Source organism: Apium graveolens, chromosome 6, assembly GCF_009905375.1.
Source record: "Apium graveolens cultivar Ventura chromosome 6, ASM990537v1, whole genome shotgun sequence".
Lineage (NCBI taxonomy): Eukaryota > Viridiplantae > Streptophyta > Magnoliopsida > Apiales > Apiaceae > Apium > Apium graveolens.
In genome coordinates, this window is record NC_133652.1 from 269,765,817 (window position 1) to 269,785,668 (window position 19,852).

The following is a 19,852-nucleotide window of genomic DNA, read 5'->3' on the forward strand; positions in this document are numbered from 1 at the left end:
TGTTGATGACATTATTTTTGGTTCTACTAACAACAAGTTGTGCAAGAAATTTTCTTATTTTTTTGAAGTCAAGGTACCAAATGAGTATGATAGGAGACTTGAGTTACTTTCTTGGACTGCAAGTTACACAAACTGATTAAGGAATTTTCATTAATCAGTTTAAGTACACCAAGAATCTATTGACTAGATTCAATATGCAGGAAAATACAACTGCTGCAACTCCAATGACCACTGCTACATAGTTAGATCCTGACCAAGGTAAAGAAATTGATGTCACTGCCTATAGAGGTATGATTGGTTCATTACTCTATCTAAATGCGAGTAGACCAGATATTATGTATGCAACCTGTTTGTGTGCAAGATTTCAGGCCAAGCCTAGAGAACCTCATTTGGTTGTTGTAAAAAGAATTATGAGATATTTAAAGGGGACTCAATCTCTTGGTTTGTGGTATACAAGAGAATCAAATTTTAGTCTACTTGGCTATTCTGATGCAGATTTTGCAGGATGCAAAATTGATAGGAAGAGTACCTCAGGTGACTGTCAGTATTTGGGTGGTAGATTGGTTACATGGCAAAGCAAGAAACAGAAATCAATATCTACATCTATAGCGGAAGCTGAATATATTGCAGCTGACAGTTGCTGTGCTCAGATTCTTTGGATGAGAAATCAACTATTGGACTATGGATTGTCTTACTCAAAATTCCTATCTACTGTGACAATCAAGGTACAATTGTTATGACAGGTGATCCAGTGCAACACTCACTCAAAAAACATATTAGTATAAGATATCATTTTATCTGGGAGCATGTCATGGAAAGAACAATTGAGCTTTATTTTGTTTCAACTAACCAACAAGTAGCTGACTTTTTCACCAAGCCATTACCAGAAGCAACCTTTGGAAAGTTAATCCATGAGATTGGAATGATCAGCTATGAGAAGAAATGATTTATCAGATCCTGACTTTACTGTACCAATCAAATCATGACACATCAAATCCTGACACACCAAGTCAATTACTGACGAGGTATGTCAAATTCCGACGTGTCAAATCTCGATGATGTCAAATACTGACTGTGAGTATTTTATGATTTTGTTCAATTATTTTCCCTGATTAATACTTGACTTAATTAAGTATATCTAAGAATTATTTTTGTGCATAATTATAGAGCCGTTTATAATTTAGATAAATGTGGCAGATTAATTGATAGTTATTAGGCACATTAACACATATATGCTCCTTAAAAGTCGTGCAACATTAACTACAATTGCACATTATCTGTTCCAATACTATGCCATCCAATTAAAATATGCCATGTGTATTATCGTCTTTCTATCTTTTACTGATACTATCATCAATTGATAAACTATTCAGATTCATATTACACACAATACACATAATTGCTCATCTTCTCTGTTATCTCTGAAATTTTTTCCAACTCAAGCTTTTCGCCCAAAACCCTAATTCTCACAATGGCCACCACTGATTCTATTTCCATTTTCACTGCTACCAAATATGTGTTTAATCACAAGACCTTTGCTACAACAAATTTCAAAGCCCCATTTTATGATACTGATATTCCTCAGGTTTTTAAGATAATTCAAGATTATCTAGCTGAAAGTGAAATTGCTTATGATTTAACTGCTCCGTTTAGAGTTTGGTTTAAGCATATAATGCAAATTTGGGATAATTCCTCTGTTGATGCTGATAGAGGAGTGATTTTATTCACATATGACAACCAAGAGTATGAAATCAATGCTACTATGATTGAGAAGGCATTGAAGCTGCCTGCATTGGAGGGAAGGACACCTGTTGTGACTCCAATGGCTACTCTATTTGAATGAGTTAGAGAAATAGCCACAATACTGAGTTTACCAAGGCCAGAGAGCTATTCAAGATAAAGCTCATAAAGGAATAGAAATTTTACTTTGACTGTATTATTGGAAATCCTGATGCTGGTGATCAAACAAGGAGTGCAACTAAACATGAATGTCTCTATCACAATTTTCTTTTCAAGGAGGAACCAAAGAAAGTAGAGGATACACTCAAGGATGCAGACTGGATTCAAGAAATGCATGAAGAGTTGAATGAGTTCGTGGACTACAGGTTACATAAACTGATGAAGGAATTTTTATTAATCAATCTAAGTACACCAAGAATCTATTGACTAGATTCAATATGCAGGAAAGTACAACTGCTGCAACTCCAATGGCCACTGCTACAATCTCTTTGGTTGCTGTGAAAAGAATTATGAGATATTTAAAAGGGACTCAATCTCTTGGTTTGCGGTATACAAGAGAATCAAATTTCAGTCTACTTGGCTATTCTTGCAGATTTTGTAGGATGCAAAATTCACAGGAAGAGTACCTCAGGTGGCTGTTAGTATTTGGGTGGTAGATTGGTTACATGGCAAAGCAAGAAACAGAAATCAATATCTACATCTATAGCGGAAGTTGAATGTATTGCAGCTGGCAGTTGCTGTACTCAGATTCTTTGGATGAAAAATCAACTCTTGGACTATGGATTGTCTTACTAAAAAATTCCTATCTACTGTGACAATCAAAGTACAATTGTTATGACAGGTAATCCAGTGTAACACTCACTCACAAAACATATCAGTATAAGATATCACTTTATTAGGGAATATGTCATGGAAATAACAATTGAGCTTCACTTTTTTTCAACTTACCAACAAGTAGCTGATATTTTCACCAAGCCATTACCAGAAGCAACCTTTGGAAAGTTAATCCATGAGATTGGAATGATCAGCTATGAAAGAAATGATCTGTCAGATCCTGACTGTACTGTATCAGTCAAATCATGACACATCAAATCCTGACACAATAAGTTAATTCCTGACGAGGTATGTCAAATTCTGACGTGTCAAATCCTGATGATGTCAAATACTGACTGTGAGTATTTTATGATTTTGTTCAATTATTTTCCTTGATTAATACTTGATTTAATTAAGTATATGTGAGAATTATTTTTGTGCATAATTATAGAGCTGTTTATAATTTGGATAAATGTGGCAGATTAATTGATAGTTATTAGGCGTAGTAATACATATCTGCTCCTTAAAAGTCATGCAACATTAACTACAGTTGCACATTATCTGTTCCACTACTATGCCATCCAATTAAAATATGCCATGTGTATTATTGTCTTATTTTCTTTTACTGATACTATCAACAATTGATAAACTATTCACATTCAAATTACACACAATACACACAATTGCTCATCTTCTCTGTTATCTCTGAAAATTTTTCGAACTCAAGCTTTTTCACCTAAAACCCTAATTCTCAAAATGGCCACCACTGATTCTGTTTCCATCTTCACTGCTACCAAATATGTGTTTATTCACAGGACCTTTGCTGCAACAAATTTCAAATCCCCGTTGCATGATACTGATATTCCTCTGGTTTTTACGATGATTCAAGATTATCTAGATGAAAGTGAAATTGGTTATGATTTAACTGCTCCGTCTAGAGTTTGGTTTAAGCAGGTAATGCAAATTTAGGATAATTTCTCTGTTGATGTTGCTAGAGGAGTGATTTTGTTCATATACGACAACAAAGAGTATGAAATCAATTCTACTATGATTGAGAAGGCATTGAAGCTGCCTGCATTGGAGGGAAGGACACCTGTTGTGACTCCAACTGCTACTCTATTTGAATGGGTTAGAGAAATAACCACAATACTGAGTTTACCAAGGCCAGGGAGCTATTCAGGACAAAGCTCATAAAGGAATGGAAATTTTACTTTGACTATATAAGCAGATCATTTCTCAATAAGGTATTTAACTTTGATGCCCTACCTTCATCTTCACTACAGTTAGGGTATTCTTTGTTAAAAAGGTATGCTTTTGATTATGACAATACTATATTGCAATTCCTGATAGCTAGGCTGAGTGATAACGAAAATGTAGTTGGTTATATTAGATTTTTATAACTGATTTTTACATATCTCTTACCTGATTTGAATTTTGAGAAAGATGAACTGTTAATGATTTTTCAAATTAATTCCAAGTCTTTGATTGGTTTAGCTAAAAGGAAAGATAGTTTCAGAAGGGATATAACATTACCATGGGAAATGTGGGTATCATTATCTAACAAAATGCCTCACATATACTGAAATTCATACACTCTGGAAAAGAGCACATCCAACCCTATTCCTGACCCAAGTGTTTCACTTTCAAAACCTAAATCTAAAAAATCTCGCATCTATGATTTCTCTCAAAATGAATTAGTTATAAAATCATAACCACTAGATGAGACTGATGTGTCTGAGAGACAATCAGGTCCAGGAGTTGGTTCACCATCACCTAAATTATAGGAGAAAGAAGGTGCCGTAAGGAAGACGAGTGTGCTAACATCAAGAACTAAACATGGTATAGCTGAAAAGAAAAGAAAATCAACTACTAAAGCATGTGTTAGGTTGGTTGATGAGCCATCAGATACTGACAGTGATGGGCCTATAGTGTTCAAAATTCCTGCTAGACCAGTGGAGGTTACTAGTGCTATTGCAGAGGAAGAAAGAGTTGTTACTGCAGCTACTGGTTCCATGCCTAAGAAAAGAAGATTGATGAAACCAGGTGACAGGATTCAGGCTCAGAAAAAGAAGGATTGAAGTTCTAGCTAGTGCTACTCTTGATTAGGAAACTACTGCAAATCCTGACATCACCTCATCAGTTCATGACCAAGCTCAGTCAAATCCTGATGATGTGATCATAATCCCTGATCAGACAATTCTTGATTCCCCACAAGCAAAATTTATTAAAGTTTCTTATGAAAGGGTGAGGGAAATAACTAGGGAAGTTGGTTTAGATACATTTGCTAAAAGAAAAGCTGAGGACACAACAATTTATGTGAGGAAATAGTCCAAGATGTAGTCTCCACAGAAGGGGTACAGTTCACAAGAATCATCTTCTCAAAGTGAAGATGCAAATGTTAATGCCCCCAGCTATACAAGAACCACCTACTCAAAGTGTGGATGCAGGCTCTGATAATCAACAGACTATTCCTAACATTACTCAAGGGAGTCATGCTTCTGTGGATGCTGATATACAAACTACAATAAAAGAAAGGAAAGCTCATCAGGAGCATATTGCTAAACTGGATGCTGTCATCAATGATCCCATCTTTGAGGGAAGCATAAAAGAATATTCAGTTCAAAGGATTGAAGAATCTTCTAAACCTCTAGTCCTAAAAGAACCAACAGTTCAAAGTACTGTTGCAGACTTAACATCAAATCCTGACATGGGATCAATTCCTGACAAACAGTCTATTCCTGATACAAGGTCAATTCCTAATGCAGCTGTTCCTATTTGCCCCCTCTTATTTCTTTTATTGCTAGTATGTTGAGCCTTTCGAGTGAGTTTGTGAGAAATGATCAAGAGAAAAACAAAAATATTGAGAGGCAATCTCCTGTACTAACAAAAGGAGAGGTAGATACGAGTGATAAAAGTGAGCTAAATATTACTATTGACAGTAATATATGTCTGAGAAGTGATGAGATCACTTTAAAAGAAAAGAGAGATTTAGATATTTTTGATTCTTTTATTTCAGGTTTATCACAGGGTACTGGGCCTTCTAATTCAAATTCTGATTTAAAGCTTGAAGGAAAATTTGATCCAGTTCCTGACTCTATTCCTGATGTTCCTGAAGATTCTAGCAGTGATTCTAATGATAGTGATGAAAATCCTGATGATGCTGCACTTAAAGCTGCAGTGCAAGCATCCAAAATGTCTACTTTTGGATCATCATCTGGTCATGCACCTGCTCTAGATGCTTATAGAACTCATGAATGGAATCATTCATGGAGGTTACCAAGTGAAAGGATTTCTATAGAAGCTGCACAGTCATTAGCTGATCATGGTGTTCATTTAGTTTCAAATCCTGACATGAAGAATTCTATCAAGGCTACTATAGTACCGGTCAAAGGACTGCACTCTTTTCTCTCAACACTCAAACAAGAAAATACTGATCTCAGAGAAGAAGTTGCTGACCTTTCCGTAACTATTAAAGGTACAAAGAAGCATAATGGCTTGATGAAGAGGATGCTGAGAGTGGAATCTAATCAGGATGAAATTAAGGAAAGAATGACAACTATTGAAGGAAATTAGAAAGCTACAAATGAAAAGTGGGATGCTATTCTTTCTCTTCTACAAAGTCTAGATGCCAAAAAGGGGGAGATAGTAGTTCCAAAGGCAAAATGTGCACCTGAATCAGTTTTGAGGAAAACTGCCAATCCTGATAATAATGGTGATAAACAAGAAAAGAAGACCTCTGATGCTGTAGTAGTTCAGTCTAGAGCTGGTATTCAGACACAAACTCAAACTACTCAGTCAACTCATGTCACTAAGGATGGTGCTAAGACAGTGAAGACCAAGATAATTTCTCACTCTCAAATCCTGATGAAAAAGCAGCAGTGAGGATCTGCAATTCTTGACAGAGATGAGGTGATAATTAATAACTTTGAAGATGCACACAAATTCTATAAAACTTTCAGAACAAAAGCTGGTGCTACCATCACTCTTTATCACAAAGATATAAAATTGGAAGAAATATTTGAAAGAAGAGCCTTAACTCATCTGGCTGATGAATTTCCTGATATATCACATGAAGATATGCTTAAACAACAGGAAGAGATTCTCAGTCAGTTGCAGACTGCAAATCAAAATTCTTCTAAAGGAAAGAGGAAAGCTAAAGATGGAAAGAAAGTTAGCAGAAAAGTTGTTAAGAAAGATGATCAAGCCATTGTTCCCTCGCAAAGAAGGATAAGGTCTAGTGGAGTCAGGATTGAGGAGATTCCTGACACTCAGGTTCCTAAAGTTCTAATTAATCCTTCATATCTCATTCTTGAACCTAGAAGAAATGCTATTAAGCTGATTAATAAAGATGCTGATGCATAGATGATTAATGAAGATGCTAATGCTGAGAGTGAAGAGGCTGAGATGCCTGTGTTAAGAAGAACAAGGCAATTACAAATTGAGGCTGTTCCTTTCGACCCAACTATAAATCCTGATAACAGAGTATCAAATTTTTGACAAGGGAAATACTGACACTGTAATTCTTGATAGTTCAAATCCTGATCCTGATAGGGTGTCTATTTTTGAGTTATTTGAGAATGAAGATGAAGAAGCTCTATTTTGATTGAATCTTGAAATTCTGTCTACTTATATTGAAACATTCAATTCTGAAGTTGGAGAAGATATAATAAGTGATATTTTTGATGAAGAGGAGAAGAGGCATGAAGGAAAGATCATGATAGCCGTTGATAGAGCTAATTAAGAATTTAACAACATGCTTAGAAAGTCTAACGGAAGTAGATGGAGGAGTACTAATAGGAGGATGTTGAGTGAAAGAGAAGAAAGGACAACTCAAAATTTTCCCTAGATAAAAAACAAGTACAAATAGAAGAAAATTGCTGATCTTAATTGTAACGATGAGGTGATTTTGTACCTAGAGGTATAAGGGTGGAAGGCTTACCTGATTCTAATAGTATGGGAGACAGAAAATCACGGATGGTACAGAAAATATGATTCTTGCTACTATCCGAAAAAAGGTACTTGATAATGGTTCTCATTATTTTAGATCTTATATTTCCACTTACATGAATTTCATAATCAAGAAGTTAACAAGAAGAAATGAGGAGCTATAATTGAGAATATCCTCACTCAGTGATATATAACCATGAATTCTGATTGCCCAAAAGCTTGTTATGTGTCATTGGATGAGTTGATGATTGAAAGAACTCCAATAAGAAATTTAAGAGCTGCAATATACCAGTTATCTGAAGAAACTGAGTATGAGAAGAACTTAAAGATCATGCTAGAGCAGATAATATTGAAGAAGATTGATGACATAGTGCAAGCTTTTGTTCAGAGATACTGCAGAGTCTACCAAAAAATATAAAGACCAAATTTTGAAACAATGTATGCTTTACTACTCTTACACTTAAAATTTCGTCCTTCTAGTTTTTGGCACTAGAAAATACTTTGGAATTTATGCTTATTTTTCAAAGCATAAATTGGGGGAGATTGTTGGAAATTATCCATGTCAAAAATCAGGATCTGCTATGGAGTCAGGATCTGTCAAGAGGCGTCAGGATGTGAAGCCAGTCGGGATCTGCCTGACAATCAAGATTTGTCAAGCGTCAGGATCTGATACAGTCAGGATATGTATCAGGATGTTATGACTATTAGGATATGACCGGATAAGTCACAATTACAGGATAAATTAAAATATGTTAATTTATTGGATCGTAGTTGTTGATTTAGATATGTATAGAAACTAGATAATTTATACTGTAACATATCTTGTATTTGATAGTGATTGATTATGTAGCTGTGTGATATATAAACACATAATAGGTTATCATTTTGTGGTGTGCTTAACTCGAGTATTATTATAACCTAGCAGCTCTTAAGAATATTGTTCTTGAAAGTGTAACAATTTATTAAAGATTAATAAAAACTGTTATTTTATTCATATATTCTTTATTATTATTACTTTACTTCTGTGGTAAATCAATTTATTGGTTAAATGTATACAACCCCCTTAAACAATTAACCTTATTGGGTAACATTGAGAAAGAAATCTGACTTTTGTATTGATCAAGATCCTCTATAATAGGGTATAAGTGAGGTTGTATATCAAGTACGAGAATGTTTCCTTCAACATGACATAGATGTGATCTTGATAGTGCATATCTCTTAGTGTGAAACCATAGATAGAGTGGAATGGATGGAATCAAATAATGAAATTTACGGTGTGAAAGCTGGTTACCATTACCGGTTTAACTTGAAGTGTAATTTGCAGATATACCTCTGACTGTAGGTTGGAAAAAGGATATGTGGCACTAAAAAGTTCGTACAAAGTTAAGGTGTTTATCTGATGATTCTGTCATAATACAGTTCTTGCAAGGAAGAGACCAAGTTCTAAGGGTATTAGAGTTCTTATAACTTGTCATATGTGCGTGGTTAATATTGAGCATATGTCATATTAATTCTTTGACTGTGTTTTTACTGTTGAATGCCGAGAGCAGGTGAGACTGAAGTATAACTGGAGTAAGATCGAATTTACTCCTAAATGGAAACTAGGAAATATTAGCACTGCAACTCCTGAGGAACTAAATAATATCTGTATTGAGCTATGCACATTTGACATTGGAGAAATAAAAAAGTTTGGAATGAGAAAACAATTACTTATTGTTTTTCTATTGATAAAAGCTTTAAAATGTATTCAAAATGGATTGAGGTAAGAAAACATCATGTGATTCCCTCACCTCTAGTCGAGAAAGGAGACAAAAAGGAGAATAAATGGCATAAACCTGAAGCTAAAGCTTTGAAAGTAAATGTGGATGCGTCTGTTTTCCTAGGTGCTTCAACATTTTCTCTAGGAATGACAATGAAAGATCAATAAGGCACATTTCTGGAAGGAAAACCATTTGTTTTCCTGAGGTGGGTTCAATTATGTGTCTGAAGCCATGAGAGTCAGAGAGGCTGTATCCTGGATTCAAGATCAGCAACTTCATACTGCTAGTGTTATGGTGGAAACATATTCTTCATTTATGTCTACGACCATCATGGGTGAACGAAAACTATCTTGAGGTGGGAGATGTAATAGAGGAATTCAATCAGAAATTTGCATGATAGTTCTTTTCATTTTTTCGAAAAAAATTCTAAATGGCCAGTACATGAAATTGGTAGAATCCCTTGTTTAGATAATATCTAGATTTTGTTCACGTAATCTCCTACGTGCTTGTTGAGGGCACTTTCCTTTGATCTATTGAGTTAATGCAATTTTTGTTTGATTTAAAAAAAAGAGCATTTAGGAACTTTTTAAATACAAGTCAATAAATAATATGTATCAAAATCGCTAATCATTTTAAACTATTCTGTGGTGGGTTGTTGGATCCGATATACATTATGTTATGAGCCTGAATGTTATAAATTGGAGGTCCTTTAAAAGGATTTTACGAATAAAATTACCCATTTCAAATCACCCATTTTTTCACCAGCAAATTGACCTGTTTCACTTTAGAATCACCCACTTACATATGAGAATCGCCCATTTACATATAAATTTTGAGAAAAAATGGAAATCACAAACAAAATGACCTATTTTATTATTAAAATTACCCATTTACATGTATATTTTGAGAAACAATTTCCAAAATTGAAAGGATTTGGTATGATAAACAATTGCTGATAGCTTTTTTTTTACTTCAAGAACATCACAAAGTCTACCAAACAGTGAAACCAAATATTCATTCATTACATCCACAAAATAAATGATACCCAACCATACAACCTTATCACTCCACATACTACCAACTGAATTGCTCACCATCAGCAAAAGCAAATGACCAAAATAAAAGTAACCCAACCACAAGGTCCAAACTTAATAAAAATAAACATATTGTTATAAAGTTTAGAAGAAAATCAAAAAGATCATTAAAATGTCATGCACAAAATGCTATTCAAGTATTAAGTTTATAGCTGTAGACATAACTAATCACCAGAAACATCATCATCCTTTCCGGAGCCCTCACATAATTGCAGTCAGTCTCATTGCTGTCCTCGCTATCATCATCAGCATCACAATAAATGTCCTTTCCCGCATTCTCTTCACCATTACACTCCAAAACATAATCCCCCGATCACTTTCATCTGTGTAGTCTGCTGCATCCAAGGTAGCCTCAATATATCCTTTCTCATAAACATCCTATAATTTAATCAAGAAAAGCTCATAGAGTTGACGATGCATAAATAATTAAATGCTGGAATTAAAAGAATCACATGTGTTGTGCAAGACATGCCTGTATATAACAAGACTAAGTCATATTGACAGCCCTAAGGATAAGTTGTATGATAATCTATATTTGTATTCTTTAATTTTATACCTTGAGTTTGTAAAAATGTTAAGTAGATTAGACTGGAGGATTTTTCAGTGAATAGCCTTTACACTAAGGAATAAACTCTGGAAGAAGATTAATTTATGATCATGCCTTAGAGAGAAGTGTAGCAACTTGAATTTGAATAATACTGTTCTAGGAAAAATATTCTAAATCAGAGATCGACAACTCACAGATCAAGGGATATCGAGAAGTCTTTCCACAAGTCCAAAATGACTTGTAGAGAAGTCCCACGAGATATCGACAAGTCAACCTGCATGTAGAGATCTCAGATATCAACAAGTGAAAATGTATATGTAGAGAACTGGAAATACAATAAGTCATTTCTTCATGAAGAGATCTAAAGATATCGACAAGTAAAAATTATCATGTAGAGATCTCAAGATGTCGACAAGTCAAATACCCATATAGAAAACTAGAGATGTCAACATGACATTCTACATGTAGAGAACTGGAGACCTCGACAAGTCAAAGACACATGTAGAGAAATCAAGATATCGATAAGTTATTATACTTATCGATACGTGACATCTCTACAAAACAAAAGAGATCATGACAAGCTATCTCATAATTCAGAATATAGACAAGTTCAAGATTCAAGATTATCGTTCAACAAACAATTCATTCACTAAATTGGAAAGACTAAAAAAGTAGTTTGAAGACTACAAGATCAAGGGCCAAGATTCACTGAACAAAGGATGGTCACAGACCTACAAGATTCTGCTCATATTTGCTAACACCAGAAAAGGAAATAGACAAGGTTGCTTTAGAAACTATGTTAGTACATTTTAGTGCAAGTTTTGTAAACCCGTGCTGTTAGTCTATAAAGCATGCACTGGTCTTAGTTTAGATGTAACAAATTAGATCTCGAAAAATCTTGTATTTCTCTCTCAAGATTTGTAGTTGAGTTCTTATTTACAAGAACACAGATTTGTAGCAAAACAAATTTGATTAATACAATCAAGTGAGTTTTTGATAAATTGTGTTGTGTGTTTACTGTCAAATAATTTATCTCTACAAGTTCATATTTGCTTTGTTCAATTTAAGCCAAATAGTTTCAAAAGAGAATCAAAATCTAAGAAACACATTCACCCCCCTTCTGTGTTATATTTTATTGCACTCAATATCTAACAACATGCTTGTATAAAATGGCCTATTTGTACTTTTCAAATAAGTCAGACACAATATCTTTAACAAGATGCACAATTTCCCGCAATATTAGTTATGAGAATTGAACTCTTTCAATCAGTTCTCCAAGACTCAATACCGCCTCAACTAGGCTCTCTATTTATTCATCATTCAGCTCTCTCTGGTAAGCGTTTGGATTATTTTTCAGAAAGTTAAGAACCCCATACACCATCTTGGAGAATGTAGGGTTTGGGATATTACGTGCACCACAGCTGGATGAGCCTTTAATATAAACAGGAAGAAGAGAATATATGTCAGCCCATATTATCTTAAACATTCTGAACTTATCTTTAGATTATGATAAAATTTTAAAAGCTACAAAATATAGTAAAAAGATACACAATGATTAAGAACATATGTTTGTAAATGTATCATAATTTCCTACTTGTTGTGTAACTATATTTTGATAACCAGCAAAAAAAAGTACTCTCGATCAATGTGTTTTTTAACCTTAAATTTTACCAAGGCTTCCTGTAAACTAGCTTCTATAGTATCTAACAACTGGCAATAATGTCTTGAAGACTATAAACTCAAATTGTAGAAGGTAAATCAGACCATGTACATAATTTCAAATACGCTCCACATTCAATTAGACTAAACTTCTAAAACTAACGAAAAACATCTCTAGTATTGCCATAAAAAGAAAGCAACCAAACAACTTCTATCATCATGCAAAATATCCAGTTTGTATTCAATAGACATCTTAACATTTTCATAATAGCAAACATACCACCAGCAAGACGGGAAAAAATACTATTAATCAATCGGTCCACAATTATGAATACCAAATAGCACTGTACTTAAACAACTATCTTATGTGCAAGCATAACATATAAACAAAACATACAGAGCATATTCTTAACCTCGAGAAATGAATAATCTTAATAATTTAGTATATTCACTCTCCATAACTAGATGCAACTAATTTATAGATATTTTACTGAAGAAAGCTAAATGTACAGAGTAAAAACAAATACACTCAATGCTTGCAGGCTCATGTCATTCATGAAAAAAGTGGATCATGACTAATACATATATGACATTTTGTAAAAATAAAAGTTTTTTTACTTTAGAGTATTCTAAGAAATCAAAGTGATACAATAGTCTCTGATGGTTCATACTCAAGCTAGTAATTTAATCCCATAAATTAAAAATTCTGAATTTTTTATTAATTTTAAACTTGTATGTCTTTAACTGAGGCTAGTAAGTTTTATTGTGTTTAGACTTTGAATTTAACTCTCTGACTGTTCTTGCCCCATTAAACCTAAGATATACAAAATATCATATTTACACAAAATATAAATCATTAAGCCTAAGGTGTTGGATTTGGATAGTTATATCATGATATTTCTATCTGATTCATTAAACCGAATTTTGTATACAAGTTGCAGTCCATGACACTAGTTGAAATTTACTTATTAGTCACACTTGCAACTTTTTTAATTTTAATTATTCTTAAAACATGACGTATCTTTATTTGTTTAGTTCTTTGACCTATTTTATATTTTAAATTATTTCTAAATTGCAGGCCTTGATACGTGTGATCAAATTTATCACACTGAAAAAAGATCCTAAAATTTATACGAATTTCATATTAGTTGGTTACAAATCAGCAATGAATTAAGGATTTCATTTAAAATATAACAAAACCTACTGTATCTTATAAAAGCAAGAAACTCTATATAATTTATTATATAAAAATGTAAAATCTTAATAGGTGGTCTGCTTGTCATTACTAGAGGTGCTTATATCCACCCTAAAATTCCGAAGGATCAACCAAGCCTTCTAATACAACAAGCTTGTCCAAGAGATCAATCATTTTCTTTTCAAGGTCTGTGATCTCATTTTCAGCCTTTTTCAACTCACTTTCCAAACCAAAAAAACTGGAGGTATTTCTGTTTTTATACAAAATAGAAATCTACAAATTTTGTTGACTTAAATTCTTTTATCTTAATTTTTTTTGTTTATATTGTGCAGTCATATATATACGCAGTGTCACCAGAAACAAAAAAGGTAGGTATTTTGTTCCTGACTAATATTGAGTTTTAATTCTTCTGTTCAATTTTAGTTTCTAGCCAATGTTGCAGATTATCGTCAGAAAAACTGTTTAAAGAACTTAAGCCCTTAGTATCAATTTTCAGTTACCTAGAAAGTGTGTATATGAAAAGTAATATGACTACTTATAGTATAAGCTTAAAATTTTTGAGAGGCTTTACATAAAAAAAATGTTGACAACCTTTAATTTTAAACAAGGCATAGCTATGTTTATAACTAAACATAATTTTATGAGTGACCTTTGTTTTTTCTAGGGTGACTTTAAAGCAAAGATTTATAATGTTAATTGATACAAGTAAACTACACAAAAACCAACTACTAACACAGAACAATATAATGGTTCCCAAGAAAATTGTTATAATTCAACCAAAACTAAACTTTGAAACTTTAAGAAGGAAATACAGAAACAAACTTAAAAAATGGCCAATCAGTTTATATAAGTAACAATTGCATATTACCCCTCCCTTAACATCCTCAAATTTTTAAGTTTATAAATAAAAAGAGGCAGAACCTTATCTTCAATTGAATAGCCTCCATCATCCATGATTCGCTCTTTATAATTTTGAGTTATGTCTTGTAAAAGTTGACAAACTGGGACACAGGAATAACCAATCATCCTACTCTTTTTCGGCTTGCTCAAGCCATGTGCTATGGCCTGCAGCCACCAGTCAAATGGTTCTAATTTACTCTCAAAGTTGGTCTGATCAACTCTTTTTTTTTAAAATTGCTGCATAGCGAACCTACAACAAATATTACCAATATATCATTATATTACCTAATTATATAAAGATAAATAGATAATAAAATGTCAAATTAAAAGTTCAGACATAATTGTTTATGTTTAAAAGTCTTACATCAGTTTTCATAGCTGTGTGAGTGGTGTAGTGAATCGGATTTCCATTCTCGTCTAACTCCAGAACTAACGTTAATTGATACAAGTAAACTACACAAAAACCAACTACTAACACAGGACAATATAATGGTTCCCAAGAATTTTTTTATAATTCAACCAAAACTTAACTTTGAAACTTTAAGAAGGAAATGCAGAAACAAACTTAAAAAAAGGCCAATCAGTTTATATAAGTAACAATTGCATATTACCCCTCTGTTAACATCCTCAAATTTTTAAGTTTATAGATGAAAAGAGGCAGAACCTTACCTTCAATTGAATAGCCTCCATCGTCCATGATTCGCTCTTTATAATTTTGAGCTATGTCTTGTAAAAGTTGACAAACTGGAACACAGGGATAACCAATCAACCTACCCTTTTTCGGCTTGCTCAAGCCATGTGCTATGGCCTGCAGCCACCAGTCAAATGGTTCCAATTTGCTCCCAAAGTTGGTCTGATCAACTCCTTTTTTCTTTAAAATTGCTGCATTGCGAACCTACAACAAATATTACCAATATATCATTATATTACCTAATTCTATAAAGATAAATAGATAATAAAATGTCTAATTTAAAGTTCAGACATAATTGTTTATGTTTAAAAGTCTTACATCAGTTTTCCATTCTCGTCTAACTCTAGAATTAACGTTAATTGATACAAGTAAACTACACAAAAACCAACTACTAACACAGGACAATATAATGGTTCCCAAGAAAATTGTTATAATTCAACCAAAACTAAATGTTGAAACTTTAAGAAGGAAATGCAGAAACAAACTTAAAAAATGGCCAATCAGTTTATATAAGTAACAATTGCATATTACCCCTCTGTTAACATCCTCAAATTTTTAAGTTTATAGACGAAAAGAGGCAGAACCTTACCTCCAATTGAATAGCCTCCATCGTCCATGATTCGCTCTTTATAATTTTGAGCTATGTTTTGTAAATGTTGACAAACTGGAACACAGGGATAACCAATCATCCTACCCTTTTTCGGCTTGCTCAAGCCATGTGCTATGGCCTGCAGCCACCAGTCAAATGGTTCCAATTTGCTCTCAAAGTTGGTCTGATCAACTTCTTTTTTCTTTAAAGTTGCTGCATAGCGAACCTACAACAAATATTACCAATATATCGTTATATTACCTAATTCTATAAAGATAAATAGATAATAAAATGTCTAATTAAAAGTTCAGACATAATTGTTTATGTTTAAAAGTCTTACATCAGTTTTCCATTCCCGTCTAACTCCAGAATTAACGTTAATTGATACAAGTAAACTACACAAAAACCAACTACTAACACAGGACAATATAATGGTTCCCAAGAAAATTGTTATAATTCAACCAAAACTAAACGTTGAAACTTTAAGAAGGAAATGCAGAAACAAACTTATAAAATGGCCAATCAGTTTATATAAGTAAAAATTGCATACTACCCCTCTGTTAACATCCTTAAATTTTTAAGTTTATTGACGAAAAGAGGCAAAACCTTACCTTTAATTGAATAGCCTCAATCGTCCATGATTCACTCTTTATAATTTTGAGCTATGTTTTGTAAAAGTTGACAAACTGGAACACAGGGATAACCAATCATCCTACCCTTTTTCGGCTTACTCAAGCCATGTGCTATGGCCTGTAGCCACCAGTCAAACGGTTCCAATTTGCTCTCAAAGTTGGTTTGATCAACTCCTTTTTTCTTTAAAATTGCTGCATAGCGAACATACAACAAATATTACCAATATATCATTATATTACCTAATTCTATGAGGATAAATAGATAATAAAATGTCTAATTAAAAGTTCAGACATAATTGTTTATGTTTAAAAGTCTTACATCAGTTTTTATAGCTGTCTGAGTGGTGTAGTGGATCAGATTTCCATTCTCGACAACTCCAGAATTAACTCAAGAATAAGTTTAGTTCCAAATATTAATACGTTTTGGTTTTTGTCCACGATTCTCCTCTTTAATTATCTGAACTCAATCAAATCAAGAGTTGATTAGTGGTAGGAGGTTGATTGGATAATAAAAAAGGACACTAATCAAACAATACAAAAAATTTAAAAAATTAAGGCACTACTTGAGCAACTTCCTCAAAAGGTCTTGCACCTGAGCTATGCAAGTTGATTAACTTCGACCTATTCTCATCCCCCAACTTTGATCTGTGTTAGTGCTCTTCTGATCTCCAAAACTTGCACAAACTTTCCAAGAACTCGCTACTAAAATAAGATGTGAAAAACTCCTCTATTTTATGTTTTCATACACTATAAATAAATATCAATACAACTATTCAAGTATAGTGAATGCTCATTTCACAGTTGTCTACATATGATAATAAATGTATACCTTATATTCCATCCAAAATGTCTATACGAGTCAGATATGCTGGAAATTCTGTACCAAACCGAACAACCCTTGATAATTTATTCTTGGCTTTGGACCCCTCTATTTAGCAGCTTCACTCATTGTGATATCACCGTAGCTTTCTTTAAAATCTTGTATCTTCTGCCTCCTTGTCATTATTTCTTCCCCTTACCCTTACCCTTACGCTTGTGAATATTTTTTTTAGGCGCCAAAGTGACTCAAGCCTTCCCCTTCCTCTAGTTCTGCGAAACTTACACTCCCTTGTCCTGTTCCTTCGATACTTGTCTCTTGTTGCCCTTAATATTAATCTTTTGCGGTATGTTTCCCTTAGTTTTTGCCATGATCCTATCATCACAATTGCATAATTTTTTTTGTCAATGGTTATCCTAAAGAAAACAATACACACACACCCCCTGTTTATCAACACGAATTGAACTACACAATATTAGCCCAACACAAAATTTTTATCAATTAACGTTTAATGAATTTATCTCCACGAAACAAATACAATGTAAGTTAAAATAAACCCAATAATGATAACAATATCAATTAACTTTAAGAAACCCACCGAGAGCTTCTCAGAAGATTCAGAATTTTCAAAAAATAATGTAAGATGCGAACACTTATGAACCCTAAAATTAATATAACTAAACATACACACGTAACAATACAAGTAAGCACACATACATAATAAAAGAAAAATACAATAAATGCGGATAGATTTGTACACACAAAATAAACACACACATACAAAATAAAGACACACACAAAGATAATACACACATATATAATTTACACACAAACATACCACCCTCCGATACAAATCAGAGATACTATAAAAAAATTTGAGAGAATAACATAAAATGGCTTACATAAACATGAGATTTGTAAAGTTTATACATTAGAATTTATATACACAACACAAAAGGTTTTATATAAACATGAATAATCAGCCCCACATAAAAAGAACATGTGAAATGTAGGATATAAGAACAAATTAAATGTATATATATATATATATTTATAAGTAGGTGTATACAAACACACAATAAACACTTATTTTGAAAGAACTAGGAAGACGTGTTATTAAGTCTCAGAGAAAAAATAACAACTTAAATATCAAATGTATAGACTAAAAAAGATAATGGCTACAAATAAGCAACCTTCTCCTGGAAAAACTCAAACACTCCCATCACCCCATGAATCTTCTAAAATAGCTTAATTAAAATAAAAGACCAAGTCTAAACTACATGACTAACTACATGACTAAATATCAGCCTTATTCAAATAATGAAAATATATAATTTAGATTAAAATCCCAACATTCTCCCCCTTAATCTAAATTTGTTGGAACAAATCCTACTAGCCCGTATGACTTTCAACTTTTCTGCCCGCCTGGCATTTCAATTTAGCCCGTCTGGCCTTTTGTTTGCCCGTCTAACATGTCTTATTTGCCCGTTTGGCATTCTTATTTTGCCCGTCTGGCAAACTACCTCTGTCTATAACAAAGCTGGTTCATCATCGTCAACCTGTGCGAGGTTCAATTCTTGTTTTCGTTCTTTGTCTTGTCGATGTTTATAACATTCTGCAGCATAGTGTCAAAAGATGTTACAGTTATAACATTTTATTTTGCTCTTGTCATGTCCACCATTTCTGTCATATGATTCTCAACGGGATCTTGCCTTCCGTTCTTCCTGAGTTAACAACAACTGAATTCTATTGTCTTCAATATGTCCACGAATTCTCTCTTCATGAGCTCTTAACCTCCCGATTAAATCCTCAACAGACATGTTGTCCAAGTCACCAAATTGTTCAATAGCTGAAGCAATTTGCAGAAATTTTGGTGAGACTGCTCGTAATAATTTTTTCACAACAAGACTCTTCCACTTTATGTCCTAAAGCTCGAATGTTACTCACAATATTATTCAGTTTAATGGAGAAATCATCGATATGTTCTGTCTCCTTTATGTTGAGAACTTCAAACTCAGACCTATGAGTCTGCACTTTTGCTTTCTGAACACGATCAGCTCCGACACACATCATTTTGATGGAATCCTAAGCCTCTTTGGCTATCTCTTTCTCCGCCACGGACAACAATATGTCTTCTGAAATTCCTTGATATATGGCTGCTAATGCCATATTATCCTGTCTCGGTTCAATTACACCCTTTATGTCCCTATTCTCAACAGCTTCCCAGACGCCTTGTGCCCGCATGAATACCTTCATATTTAACGACCACGCAGTGTAATTATTTGTGGCCAACATAGGATAAGTGAGTTCCACAACACCTTCTTTCATCTTTGACACATCCATGCTTGTTTTCCTCGACATGTACTTGGGCATAGACTACCTATCTCGGATACCAAATGTAGGATATAAGAATAGATTTAATGTTTTATATTATAAGTAGGTGTATACAAACACACAATAAACACTTA